Genomic DNA, 13456 nt, shown 5'->3' on the forward strand with positions numbered 1-13456 from the left:
TTTTGTTTTTTTCTCAAGATCCACACTAGTAATTTTTTTTTTTTTTTTTTTTTTTCTAAGGCGTATTTTAAAAAGTTACTTAAATGTCTTAATTTAACTAAAGCCTAATCCTGGCTTAATCTAAGACCTGTCTGTGAAACCAGGCCTTTATTATGTTGGAAGTCTATCATAATTACTGCTGTGTGTTAGAATATTTTGTCTTTAATGTTTTAACAAGACGCTATTATATATATATAAAAAAATTATAAAATAAGTTACATGTGAACTTCGTTTGTTTTAACTTATAACGACACCTGTCCAGAGGCTGCGCGTGTTTGACTTCAGTGTTTGTCAGCTCTCGTGAGCTCCTCCTCCGTCAGCGCGAAGAAGCAACTAGATCACCGCCTCACTCTCAAACACTCCAGTGACTACAACACGCTGCACATTTCACCCTGGACACGTTCAGTTCCTATCCAGCACATTTTGATCTTCGTGAACGGTGAGCAGTGGTATCTTTTAATTTTTTAAGTCCTGGCAGTAATGGTTATCATAAAGTCACTGATATGGTCAGTTCTTGCGCGAGCGGTGTGTGTTGCACGCGAGCTAACAGCAGGCTAGCGCGAGACAACGAAAGAATGAGACATAACGGCTTTAGTGACGGAAGCTCAGTCTACAATACTTAAAAATAGAGCTATTTGTCAATAACAGATATGGTGGAAGGTAACTGTATCATTGTCGCCTCTTTCCACGTTGCTACTTGAAGCCTGGATGTGTAGAAGACTGATAACTGACACCAGCTAGTCCTGTCATATCTACTAAGTACGTATTTGTCGTAAAATCAGACTATTCGATGAAATCGGGTGCATTTGATGCATGATTTGAGTGATCTTTTTATTTAGTGTTTTGTTTTGTTTCTTTGAACGTGTTTAGCACTCTGAACTGTTGAGTTTAACTTCTAGCGAGCACTTCATGATCCAGGATCAAAGCCGTTTGGACTTTAGTCTCTTCATGGAGGGAGACTGTACGATATTTATGTGTTTGTTGATGAAAAAATCTGTTTTAGAAGCAGAGGGTGTAAAAAAAAATGGAGTCGAAACTCCGTTATCGTTGTTGCTGGAGTCTGTCATCCTATAATAGTCTGTCTGTCTCAAATCAAATGTGTCCTTAATACAACTTAAGTCGTCGGATCAGTTGTAAATTGGTAAACATTGTATTGCAGTAGATGATCGTGGGGCATCTGTGCCTGTGTTTTATAGAAAGGCTGCTAACCCAGTTACCCAAAATACTGCAAGAGAAACAACACAGCAACAGCAAAGCCATCTGATTAGTGCCATGAGTCCAGATGCTCTAGTGCAGGGCTGTTCACTAAGAAGTGGGCCAAAAAAAAAAAAAAAAAAATCTATAGGCCGTGTGGCCGAGCCACATTCTTTTGCCAGCCGAAGGGTACTAGCTATAAGTAGCAGTTATATGATATATTTAACCTCTTATGTCCCGTTTTTGGGACACAGACCCCCAAATTACATTTTCAACTTACATTACCACAGACTGAGCCATCTGACCAATCAGAGCAGAGTAGACCAATCACAATAAACTGGGCCGTCTGACCGATCAGAGCAGACAAGTACAGGTCTCTGCAGGACATTAATGATTGATGGGCGAGGCCATAAACAGAGGGGCGTTTTTGAGAGCGTTACCTGATTTGCCAACGTCAGAGTGTGCGTAGGGTTTAGGGGTGGGGTCAGGTGAAGGGGATCATTTTCATTGCATGATATATAAACACCCATCAGTTTGAAAACACCCACAAATACACAAACGGCCACTTTTCTTCCGCAGAGACCTCATACTCAGAGCAGAGTACAACAGATTGAGCCATCTGACCAATCAGAGAAGAGTAGGCCAATCACCGTAGTTTTGATTTTTTTTATAGTAATGAAAATCATTTCGTTCAGTTAGAAAACAGACACTACAATTAAAAACTGAACGTGTCTGCTCAGACCAGCGGCAGGAGTCGCAGCACAGACCAGCGGCAGGAGTCAGATTTCACTTATCACAAGAGTGAGGCGAACTGACTGATAAGACGATGGCGGAAGATTTTTGGATTTTTGCAGTATTTTGGATTTAAACCCATTAGTTTTGGATTAGTTTTGTTTTTCTAGTTGTTGTATTTTTCATTAAAAATAATAACGAACCCACCATTCAAGCAGTTGCCACCCCTGAATTGGCACTAATTTGAAATAGGAATGAATTGAAAACGCTCTGCACCAGTAGACGCACATCGTTATGTAAGCCGAGTTTTCAGTTCATTCCTATTGAAGCTCAACTTGCTCTGCACCGTTATGAATGCCCGTGCGACCTTGTGCATCTTACTTTCACTTTCGAAAAAGCAAGGTGCAAAAGAGGGAACATCCCCTCCCCCCATCCCAGTGAAACCGGTATTACTGATGTTCTCACACGTCGATAAACCAGTGGGAAAATTTCCTCACCATCACAACCCTACAACAGACTGAGCTATCTGACCAATCAGAGCAAAGTATGCTCTTGGAAAAGAGAGACTGAATCCTTGATCGAGCCGTTTCAAACACTGAGAGAAAAGAGGTGATGCTGCAATGTATGACCAAATTAAAGTGAAAGTGTTAAGGAACCACTTAACAAGGAACCACTTTGAGCTTTGGGGTCCTCTGCAATAATTTGTAATGAAAAGAAAAAACAACATGTTTGATATAGCTTATGTATTCAAAGTAAGTTATACCAATCAGTCTGCCACACTTTTCACAGTCTGTCTCATGAAATAGGTGACTGGGTTTTCTCAAATAGATGCATTCCATCACTGTGAAACCTTTATTTACCAAATCAGTGTGAGCTGTTATTTCAGGTGCCACAAGAGAAGCATTTGGCATGCATGCTGATACCGCATACCAGCGCACCTGGATGGTGCCTTCAGGGATGTGTTTTAAAGAGCCTGCCCATGTCTATGTCCCCATGAGGATGCTTCTCAGGAGGACTTGTTTTATCTGCCTAATTTTTAATCTCCTGCCTTGGAGATGTTTTACTGCCATAGCTACAGGAGATGACATCACATGGATGTTTTTAGGGCTAGTCACACGTTTATGGTATTAATTTAATTATTTCATATGGATTACATAAGAGAATATTTGTTTTTTGAATTGTTCATTTAAAAGTATAGACATTTCAAGTTTTCTATAGACATGCATTATTTCTCATTTCTGTGAGGCAAGTATACACTGAGTTTCAGCGCATTTTTGTGACGTGCTCCAAAAAGTTGTTCACAGAGTTTGAGATGGCAGAAAGTGCATCTTGTTTGTTTTCTTTCTTTTACAAAAGAACAACAAAAGTTTTGATGTTGTTGGTAGTGTATCGATGTACATCATTCAAAACTGTAAAGGGTCTACTTTTATAGACCTCTTTCCGTGCTCAAGGGCAAAGGAGTTTAGGCTACTTTGAAAGGCTCGCACACTCAACTGTGCACAAGATGGAGCGGGACGCGGAAAATGAAGTAAGGCCTATACCCGGGCCTTAAGACAACTTTTTATTTTTTCTCACACACGGCACAGACAAACAACTTTCTAATAAAGCGACCAAACTGCCTGTCAAGTGATAGACGAAACTGACAATGACTTTTTATCTTTTTTAAACTGAAATGAAAGGCAATGTGGATAAACACTCACAGCCACTACAGAACACCACACAAAGATATAGAAGAAAATGAATAAAAACATTTTGGATTAATAAACCTAAAAATATATAGGCCTATCTGCAGAAAGGCCACACTGCAGATAGGTAGGCCTATGCATTTCACATGTCGGCAAATCAAATTAAATCAGCTAAATTGCCTGTGCTAGCAAGCTCAACAGCGCAACATCGATGCACCGAAAAACAATAAAAAATTAATTTACAGAATTGAATTAGAACAGAATATACCATTCTAATAAATAAAAATAATAATAAAAAATGAAATAGTCATAATCAAGTCACAAATGCAAAAGTGCAGGGGAACATATAGGCCTATTCAAAACAAGCCACAAATAGTTAAATTAGATAACCCAGAGTGATCAATAAATTAATTAAAATTAAAGAAATTATTAAAATAATGAAAGTATAGCCAGAATTGTCAACTATGTCTTTTTAACTGCAGAGACAATAAACGCTAAACTAGAGTGGCAGTCTTTTTAGCTTTCACGCCTGCCTGTGTCCGTTTGAGTCTTTTCAAATAGCACGCTAGTCAGCTAGCATTAGTCAACTCGTTTACGTTGGCCGGCAGAAGTGCGCCGCAGTGTTTGTTGTTGTTAAATGTGGTAGGACATGAGCTGTTTGCACAACTGCATCTTCCTTTTTTGGATCATCTTTTACCATTTCAAAGTGCATCCAATTTTACACTTTAGATTTTCTTATCCCAGACATTGTTAAAGATTTAATCCCTGCCACCAAGATGCTCCTCTGTCGGTCACGGATCATAGAAGTGAAACTCTGTCACAGGGGTGGTTGGACTTATTCACGCACATTAAAAATATTTATTAACAGATTCTTTCTTTTCACATTTTTTATTTATAGCATTATCATAATAGGCTGTATATTAACTTATTGGAAGAAAACCGCAGGTCTATGTGAAATCAGATATTGAAACGAAACGTCGACTATTCAGGGTCACCCCTAAATAAGTTATTATTTTTATTGTTATGATGATGACTATTATTACTGTAAAATAAGTATTTATGAAGAATACTAGTAATACTAATAAGAATAATCATTTTATTTTACATTACAATATTTTATCTTGTCTTAATTTTCAAATGTTAAACCATCTGACTTTTATTTTGTTGAAAAAATGCAGGGAGCTTTAAGTAGGTCTTCTTGCTGAGAATCTTTGGATCTTGTTTTGTTTATTATTGGAGCCATAGTTTCTCCCACTGTTTGAATGTTATTGTTTTTATAGATAGCACAGCAGGAAGGGATATCTATATGTATATACCAAGCACATTGCTGGACAGATCGCACTTGTTTTCACTGTTGTTCTATTGATTGGGTTATTCTTTTTGCCCTCCTCCCATTGCTATGCCAACAACCTCCCTGGATGACAGCTGTTGTGTGTTTTCTCTGGTTCCTTAATTTCCATTGGCCGTGCTCCTGACAGGCCTACATCAGTCCACGCCTGCTTCTATTTTTGGTGGCGTCCCCCATGGGAGGACGGAGCTCATGGCCTCCCCTGGATTCCTGGAGAGGTAGACTGGTGGAACTGAGGTTCCTCACGGGCAGAGCTGTTGTTTATCTGTCGGCACCAATCTGATCACTTTCCAGAAAAAAAAAGGCAGCTGTCAGATGGCAATTCAGCTAGAAGTGGAAGTATTTGCTGGAGTTTTCTTTCATAATCCTAATTGGATTATTAGGCTATGTTTTTATAGAGAGAGAAAAAAAAAACCCTGATTTCATTGTCTTGGCACTCAAGCCTGCCATCAGAATGCTACTTCACGCTTTGTCTAATGAGCTGCGTGTTCAGTTGTTTTAGTCTTTTAATTGACTTCATAATCCTTTTGTACAGACATACTCAGAGTTAACAACTCAAACCAGCTGGCACGACAGGCCTTGTGGATCAGGATCTGTCTGTAGCAGCATATCGTTTCAGACACGAGTGAGTGTCACTAAGCCCTGTTTGTTTGATCTGGGAATGTCTGACTAGGTGGCACAGCTTGAAACAGATGAGTCTCTTCTCTCACATCATTAGGGTAAATGAGATTCCCATCACTGAACGCCCTGCAATAACAGTAACTTTGTATTGTTAACAGTTAATATTGACATGCTACACCACACTTTGGCTACGTTCACACTGTCAGTTTTTGGGATTGACAACCGCATTTACTTACAGGTGTGAGTCTTGAAATGTCCCGTTCACACAGCAACTTACTGTAGCATCTCGAACACTGTCTGTATGAAAGTGCAATGGGAGTCAAGCCTGTGTTCTCTTACTACTAACCATAGCGACAGTGACCAAAGTTATATCAAAGATGGCGACGTCCATAAAACTGAAAAGTCTTATCACTTTTGACACGACGGTGTCCAATTGATCTGCGAGTTCATCCATCAAATCTTCATTAACCGACATCAGCTTCAATGTAAACATGCACTAGCCGGACACCGGACACCTTAGTTACACTCGCGTCTCACGTACTTTGCAGCAACTCGCGCATGACACAAAACTGATGGGAGCTGCTCCAGTGGAGAATAGTGACTGGATCTAAATAACCTTCAGGCCTTATTTCCACCTGATTTTAAAATGTGTTAATACAGGTGTAAATGGGGTGTAAAACGTTTTAAGCTTGTCCACTTTTGACAACTTCCAGAGGTAGTCGAAAACGCATTAGAACGGACTGCTTTCGTAGCGTAGACGCTCATGTGGCTGGATGTGTTCAAACAGCCACAAAAGACCACCTACTGACCTAATGCATAAACATTATGTAGTGCACTAGTAAGACAGGATTTAAACTTTGTCGGCTGAAGACCCAAGCACAAGACTCAAGCACAAAAACATTCCTGATTTCTAACATGCACTCACAGTGTTCGGCCTGTCTTGTGGCTGTCAGAGCAGAAAAGAAAGCTGATGCTCTCCGTATGTTTTTCCGTCACCTCTGGTAGCGTTTATATGTAAATTGCGCAAGCTTATTTTGTCCATTCGATTGAAAGATCTGAAAAAAACCATACATTTACCCACCCATAGACCCTCCCCTCGAAGAAATCAGGACAGAAGTGGTTGAAAGTGGACAAAAGAGACAGATTAAAGGGGTCATGAACTGAGAAATCAAATTTTCCTTGAACTTGTTTTGATATATAAGAGGTCATCATACTATAAGAATATCCTGTAAGTTTCAGAACTGAAAACTTCCTTGTTAGTTTAATGTTACCAAGCCCAGCGAACGACTCGTCCTGGAATGTGCCTATTTATGAGATAATAGATAGGTGAAAGACCACCACTGCAGAAGAAAATAAATAACACCATTGCAACTTTGGCCCCTCCCACTGGCGTTAGTGAGATGAGGAAGAGAGAAGAGCACAGGATCATTCACTGGAGTAAAAAATAACACCTTCCTAATGATAGGAATGTGTTTTTTTTTTTTGGTTTTTTTTTTTTCAACAATGTGAATGTCTCAGTTGAGCATTACTTATTTTATGCGGTACATTTCACTGTGGATTCTTTGGTAAATCAGTCGGCAACATGTAAATAACCATGTTAATTCTAATGCCTGATCTGTGACAGTGATTTCTGATTTGTAATGATTCATGTACAGTTCATCTATGTGTCAGTAAATTAAAGCAGTGACTTAACGGTCAACTTCACATTGTTTCTCTTAGTAGGATTGAAATAATCAGTTACTTAAACTGTGATTAAATTATAAATAGAAAGCGATCAAAGAACGCTCCCTTTGCATCGCTGGAGCTGTCAATCCAACAGTTTATCAGTGACTGAGTTCTGGACTCGCACCAAAACTCCCGTTTTATTCAATGAATCTCTTATTTACAGTGTGTTTGCACTGTTAGCGATCAAAGCATTTGTTAGTGTGCCGAAATCGAGTTGCAATGATGAGAGATCTGCATTCATGCGCTCAACAACATGTCTGTGATCGGCTACATGCTCATCACTGCAACCTTTCATGTCACAATCTAAATATAATGCCATAGATCTAAATATAATAAACACTTTACATGATTAGTTAACCTTGAGAGCTGTAATAGTAAAAACATGCTAAAAGTTTTTGAGAGTTAAACATGAAATACTTAGCTATTTCATATACAAAGATGTTAGCCAATCACAGCAGTGGGCGTTTACACTGAAGTCTCACAGCAGACACGCCCCTTAAAACAGAGCGTTCAAATAAGAGGATTGAAATCAGGGTAGGAAAATTGCCTTTTATTTCTAAATTATGACCATTTTTGATGTAAAAATAATTCTAACAGTATAAGTGCACCACCGGTTCTGTTTTCCGAGAATGCGGTTGTGAGTCCTAAAAAAATTTACAGGTGTGAGTTTGGTTAAAGAATGTGTCGTCACTCCCGTAAATAACCGTACTGTGTGCGAACGGAACCATTTTAAGGACTCAAATACAGGACTGACAACAGTATTCTGTTTTTTGCATAAACGTGGCCTTTGTTTAGCTCCAGTGGACATGCTTTATGTAGAGAATGACCAATACAGATTATGTCTAAGTGTCCAGTATGTATTTTTTTCTCCTTTTTGACACAATAATGACAAATAAATGGTTATTTGTTAATGTGTCAATCCATAAGTAAAAAAAGCTAAAAAGCTTTCTGTTTGGAAACACAGGCACAAATTAATGTATAGAATAAAATTGGGTATCTTTTTTTGGAATGCATTCATTTTGCAGTCATTTGTCAGAAAAGAGTTTAAGCAGACTAAATGTTTGGAGAAGTCCAAGAGAGAAATCTGAGATTGACTTATAAAAAAGATGAAACATATACATAGATGAATCATTCAACATAAGATCAATAGCATGCATTTAGAAAATAGAATAAATGTCTGCTTTTGTTAAACTCATGATTGCAAATCTGAAACTGAAAATTGCTTTAGCTTTGCAGGAATCGGACCCCTCAGGACTGGGTCCCATGACACTTTAGCTGTAACTACAGTTAATGATAAAGTTAGTCAGGGACTTGGAGGCAGAGAATAAAAAATTGAAAAGCAAATATTAAATTTGCATTTAAAAAAAGCATGTGGGAGTTTGTTTTCCATACAGTTTCTTTAAATATGCCTCACCAGTTGATAACTACCCCCCTGTTCATTAAATGTGGCTGTCAAACCCTTTTTTGAGTGGAAGAGTAGAGCACTTAGCGCATTCTCATATGCAGTTATATCCACAGATCATCCAGAATTCTCTCCTTTCCGAAACATGACAGCTGAATCGTTTGTCTTGCCTTTCGATATCCATTGGGAAGCAATACAATTGTTAACCAGCTTACAACTGCCACGGCTATAATATTCTAGTAATCTTAAGAGGCCATTTTGTTTGTCATTGGCACTCGGGTGAATTCTATATAACAGTCAGTCCTTTTGTCCTGCCTTGTCCTCGCTCTCTCTCTATCTCTCTGTGTGTGTCTTTCAGCCTGACTGTAATTGTAGAGGCCGGTTTTCTGAGGTCCAGTTACCTGATCCTGGAAATACAGAAAGTAGATGCTTACTGTCCAAGGGAGAGCTACTGTTACATTATCTTGCACATAGGTATTGCAGAAGCATCTTTTCCTTTTCATATCCTGTAAACATTGACTTCCCATACCAGAGAAAAGCTATCGTAAAAGACTGTATTTAGTCATTGTAGCATTCCTGGCACTTGTGAACATGACAAGAGTGCTGAAAGCTAATCACAGCTAAAGTGTTTTCACACTGTCAGCTCTGTTTATAGCCAGGTGACTGCAGAAGGAGTAATGCTGAATGCACACAACAGCCAGGGATGCCTTTATAATTGATTTACAAGTGTATTTAGCCAATAGCTGTACATTTGGACAACAAATGAACTTATCTGGGCCCGTATGTATAAAGCTGCTCAGAGTAAAATTTTAGTCTTAAGTGTGTCAAAATTCTAAGAATGACGTAATTTTACTCTTGTTCCTAGACTTAAGAATAAGTATGATTCATAAAGGTTCCTAAGTGTCAAGGTTAGGAGTAACAAGATGGCAGCAAAGAAGAGGAGACACATGTTGATAAAATGATATAAACTTGATTGTCAGTTCTTTTTGTAACTGACCTAATAAGAGATGTAATAACTTTAAATAAATGTAATTAATTTAATAAATATTACTTAAACAATAATTAATCAGGGCTCGACACTGCCTGATGGCCCGGGGCCAGTGTGAACGACGCTCAGGACAGTAGGCAGAACTGTCACTTACCCGATCGGGCCAGTGCTGTAGGGTGTGCTATATATATCGTCTATGATATCATAATTGTTGATTTAACGATCTGAAATTATCGAGTATGTCCCTCACTTTACAAAAACCATTGAGTGCAAGCATGCACTACGTGACGTAGTCTAGTAGGTTAGACTAGTGCGCGTGCATATTTAGAGTGCACGATTTCACTGCGTGATTTAGTCTATTAAAATGCATTTATAATGCATCAGAATTCAAGATAAGGGGCAAAAATGACCTTGTATATCTTTCATATTTATATAATTTAACATAGTTAACCAATATTAAACAAAGAGTGCTGTTTTTCTACAGATATCAGCACGATTACAAATGTGATATTGATTTTATACAGCTGTACAGTTTAATGAACAAGAACTTAATATCAAGTGACTTACATTTTAGACACCAAAATGCCTGTTTCACTCTATTTCGCCTTCGAAAATAGTTCCAAAGTCCACACAGCATTGTTTTGTGTCTCTGAGCAACATTTCCTGAATGAATCAGCCGTTTGAATGAATCGTTGAATCTCAATGACTCAATGACTTGCTGCCACCTACTGGTGGGTTTAATTTCACGTTTAAAGTGTCTTCATTTTTAAAATGATTTCAAAAAACAGTATTTAACGTTTTATATTTTCAACATTTCAAAACATTATTTATGCATCTGTAACTGCTCTTGACTGATCCAACTTTAATAAAGTTTAATCTACAGTTATATAATTATACATTAGATTACAATTTCTGTACCTGAAAATCTCCTGTTTAAACCTACATGAAGAACTTGAAAAGCACTGTTTATTTCATTTATGTTTGTTCTGTTGTATTTATTTTTGCTATTAGTCATAATTTGATTATTTGTTACTATTTTATTACTTACTGTTTATTTTTCTAATAATATTTAAAATTTAAATAATATTTAAATTTTAAGTTATTCTAGTAGCTTTTGGTGTCATAATCCTATTTATTAAGGTTACATGTATCAAAAACAACAAAAACAATAATTAGGCCTTTTTATAGGCCCATTTTCTTTTCTTTTACTTTATTAATTTTTTTTTGTTTTGGGGCAAGTGAAAATTTTGGCAGGGCAAGTAAAAATTTGAAACACTGGAGAGCCACAGTAGAAAAAATCCTTAGCGTTGAGCCCTGTTAATTAATGTTTAATGCATTTTAATACATTTAAAGGTGCGGTATGCGATTTCTCAAATTCGTTGTTGAACACTGTTGATATTTGAAATCAACCCAAATAAACCCACCTCTCTCTTCATAGCTGCGCCTCCAAAACTCACAGTCCAATACTAACCACCCTGCTCCCAATCGGTCTCGAACCCCAGCCCGAACTCTGCTGGCATGTGAGTCAAATACACTACCAATGACGCTAAACACCTCATTCTCTAGCGACCGTCAGTGTGCAGTAGTTTAACTGCAGAACTCTCACTATCTGGCCACTGTTACACACGAATGCGAGTGGATGTCTGTTTATCACAGCTGATGTGCAACCAAATGCTTCACAAAAAATAAAGCGCAGATGATGAACGAACGACAAGAAACCGCGGTGAACATTTAGAAACAAGTATTCTATGTTAGCGTAGGTTATATATGATAGCACTATGTTATGCTATATTATCATCTTTTAAATTGTTTAATATATCGTGAAGCCTTAGAAAACGGTCTAATTATGATTTTACTTTTTATTTAATATTTTGGTGAAATCGAGCACTCAAAATTAATTGAGGAATCGTGAAATCTGTCTACAAATATCTTTACCATGGTTCAGATCCAATGCCTAACACATTAAAATATGGAAATTATAGTATCAAATCAGGCAGATGTGTTGGTGGTGGTCAAATCCTTAATGTCGTTAAACACGTTTAATTAATCTCACCCATTAACTACAACAGACAAAAATATAAAGTTCCACATGTTCTACACAAACTGCGTACTCTGCATATAGGAAGCAGCGGTACTGGTGGTCATGCACATTGAATGCGTGAGGCCGTTTCACGCGACAGTGTGCACGGCATTTTTTGTAACTTTGAGAGCGCGTCTATGCTTCCGAAGATGCACGACTTCAAGGCCGAGCAGGACTGTACCAGCACCCAGTTTGCGCTTGTCCAAATTAATTGCTTACATTTACAAAATGAGCCTACAATAGCAGAAATAAGGCTTTTTAATTAAAATAAAGGTCCATGTTTAATAAAAAATGTTCATGAAATGAAATGAAAACATTTAATAAAATTAGAAAATTGTAGTGATTTTTGGATTAGCCTCACATGAGGGCACCACAAATGTAGTTATTTATGGTCTCAAATATTAATTTTAATATTGAGTCAGATGATTCCTTCCAATATTTTGGGGCACCAGTCAGGAATCTCACCTTGACAATAAAGAACAATCATAAAAGATTGTTGACAGAATTAGAATTTTATAAATTGGAGGAAGTTTATCATCTGACCAATCTGAAGGATTTAATGAAATTCGGGCGAGCTTGTAAAGCCTGTGATTATCAACACAAGAATGACACAGTTTGCAATAAAATTAATTTATTAACAAAAAGATATACAAGAGTAAAATATCACACTCACTAAATACTACAAAGGAAAATGACTAAACTACTAAGAAAATTGGACTCAAAACAGAAACTACAATCTAGAACACAAATGGATGTTAACAAAACCGAATGCCAAGTAGATGAGCAACAGATTGGACGAAGCAATGAATGGGTAATTAGCAGTCTATGAGGGAGTCAATTGTGGTCTTTCTAGATGCTGGCATGAAATAGTAAATAAGCATTTACTATGAATACAGATAATGTGTCTAATGTATCTATCTGTGTACGCAGACCCTAGATAAACAGTCTCTACACAAATAGCAATCTCATTTAGCAACAACCTAATGCCAAGGCCTTTGAGAAAAGGTTTGGTTAGCTTATATTTACGTTTCACTTGGTCGGGTGATCAGTCCAGGAATGGAAAACGTTGTCCACTGGTATCCTTCCGTGTGCAGTGGGAGACTGGATTGCTTTTCAACAGTTGCAGAGCTGCACTGAGTGCTGGAGGTCTTTGTGTAATCCAGAGAACTGTAGGTCAGATGATGGTCGGTCCGTAGGATCTTCTGTAGGTTGGAGGTACTTGAGTTATGCAGGTCAGGAGCCAAAGTCCTCTGCAGAAGCAGTTGGGCTGCTTGAAGGTCCGTGCGGTGAAAGGTTTACTCGCAAGAGTCTCACATTGGTTGTGCTGTTGTTCTTCCCTCGCCAGGTCAGAAACTCAGAACAAGGGTTTGTTCACTTGGGAAAGCTTTTATTCCTTCCTGTTAGGGAGGGGATTACAAATCCCCACCTTTCCTGATGTGGTGATGTGATTGGGTCACAGCATTCCAGGTGTCCGTCCCTTAACACGCCCACACCTTTCATCCTGTGAAACTTGTGGTATTGTCCCAAAATACACAGTTAAATAAAACGATGTCTTTAGGACCTTGGAAATGTTTTATTTCTTTTTCAAACCTATCTCAAAGTCCTTGTGGCAGTGTTCTGAACTCGTAGAGTCCAGACTTGA

At 38.0% G+C, this 13456-nt stretch overlaps 1 protein-coding gene across 3 annotated transcripts in view; it reads left to right on the forward strand.

The window, feature by feature from the left end:
• Positions 1 to 320: 320 nt before the first annotated feature.
• ndrg3b (ndrg family member 3b) overlaps positions 321 to 13456 on the forward strand; it is a 69456-nt gene continuing 56320 nt past the window's right edge. The window contains exon 1 of one of the 3 annotated variants that reach the window (XM_051880766.1): positions 321 to 478. The gene's annotated coding sequence lies outside the window, so the exon portion shown is untranslated. Of the gene's footprint in view, positions 479 to 779; positions 799 to 13456 lie in introns of those variants that run through there. The other 2 variants (XM_051880768.1, XM_051880767.1) reach the window with 2 other exon arrangements.

The sequence above is a fragment of the Ctenopharyngodon idella genome, chromosome 22, assembly GCF_019924925.1.
Source record: "Ctenopharyngodon idella isolate HZGC_01 chromosome 22, HZGC01, whole genome shotgun sequence".
NCBI classification, from domain to species: domain Eukaryota; kingdom Metazoa; phylum Chordata; class Actinopteri; order Cypriniformes; family Xenocyprididae; genus Ctenopharyngodon; species Ctenopharyngodon idella.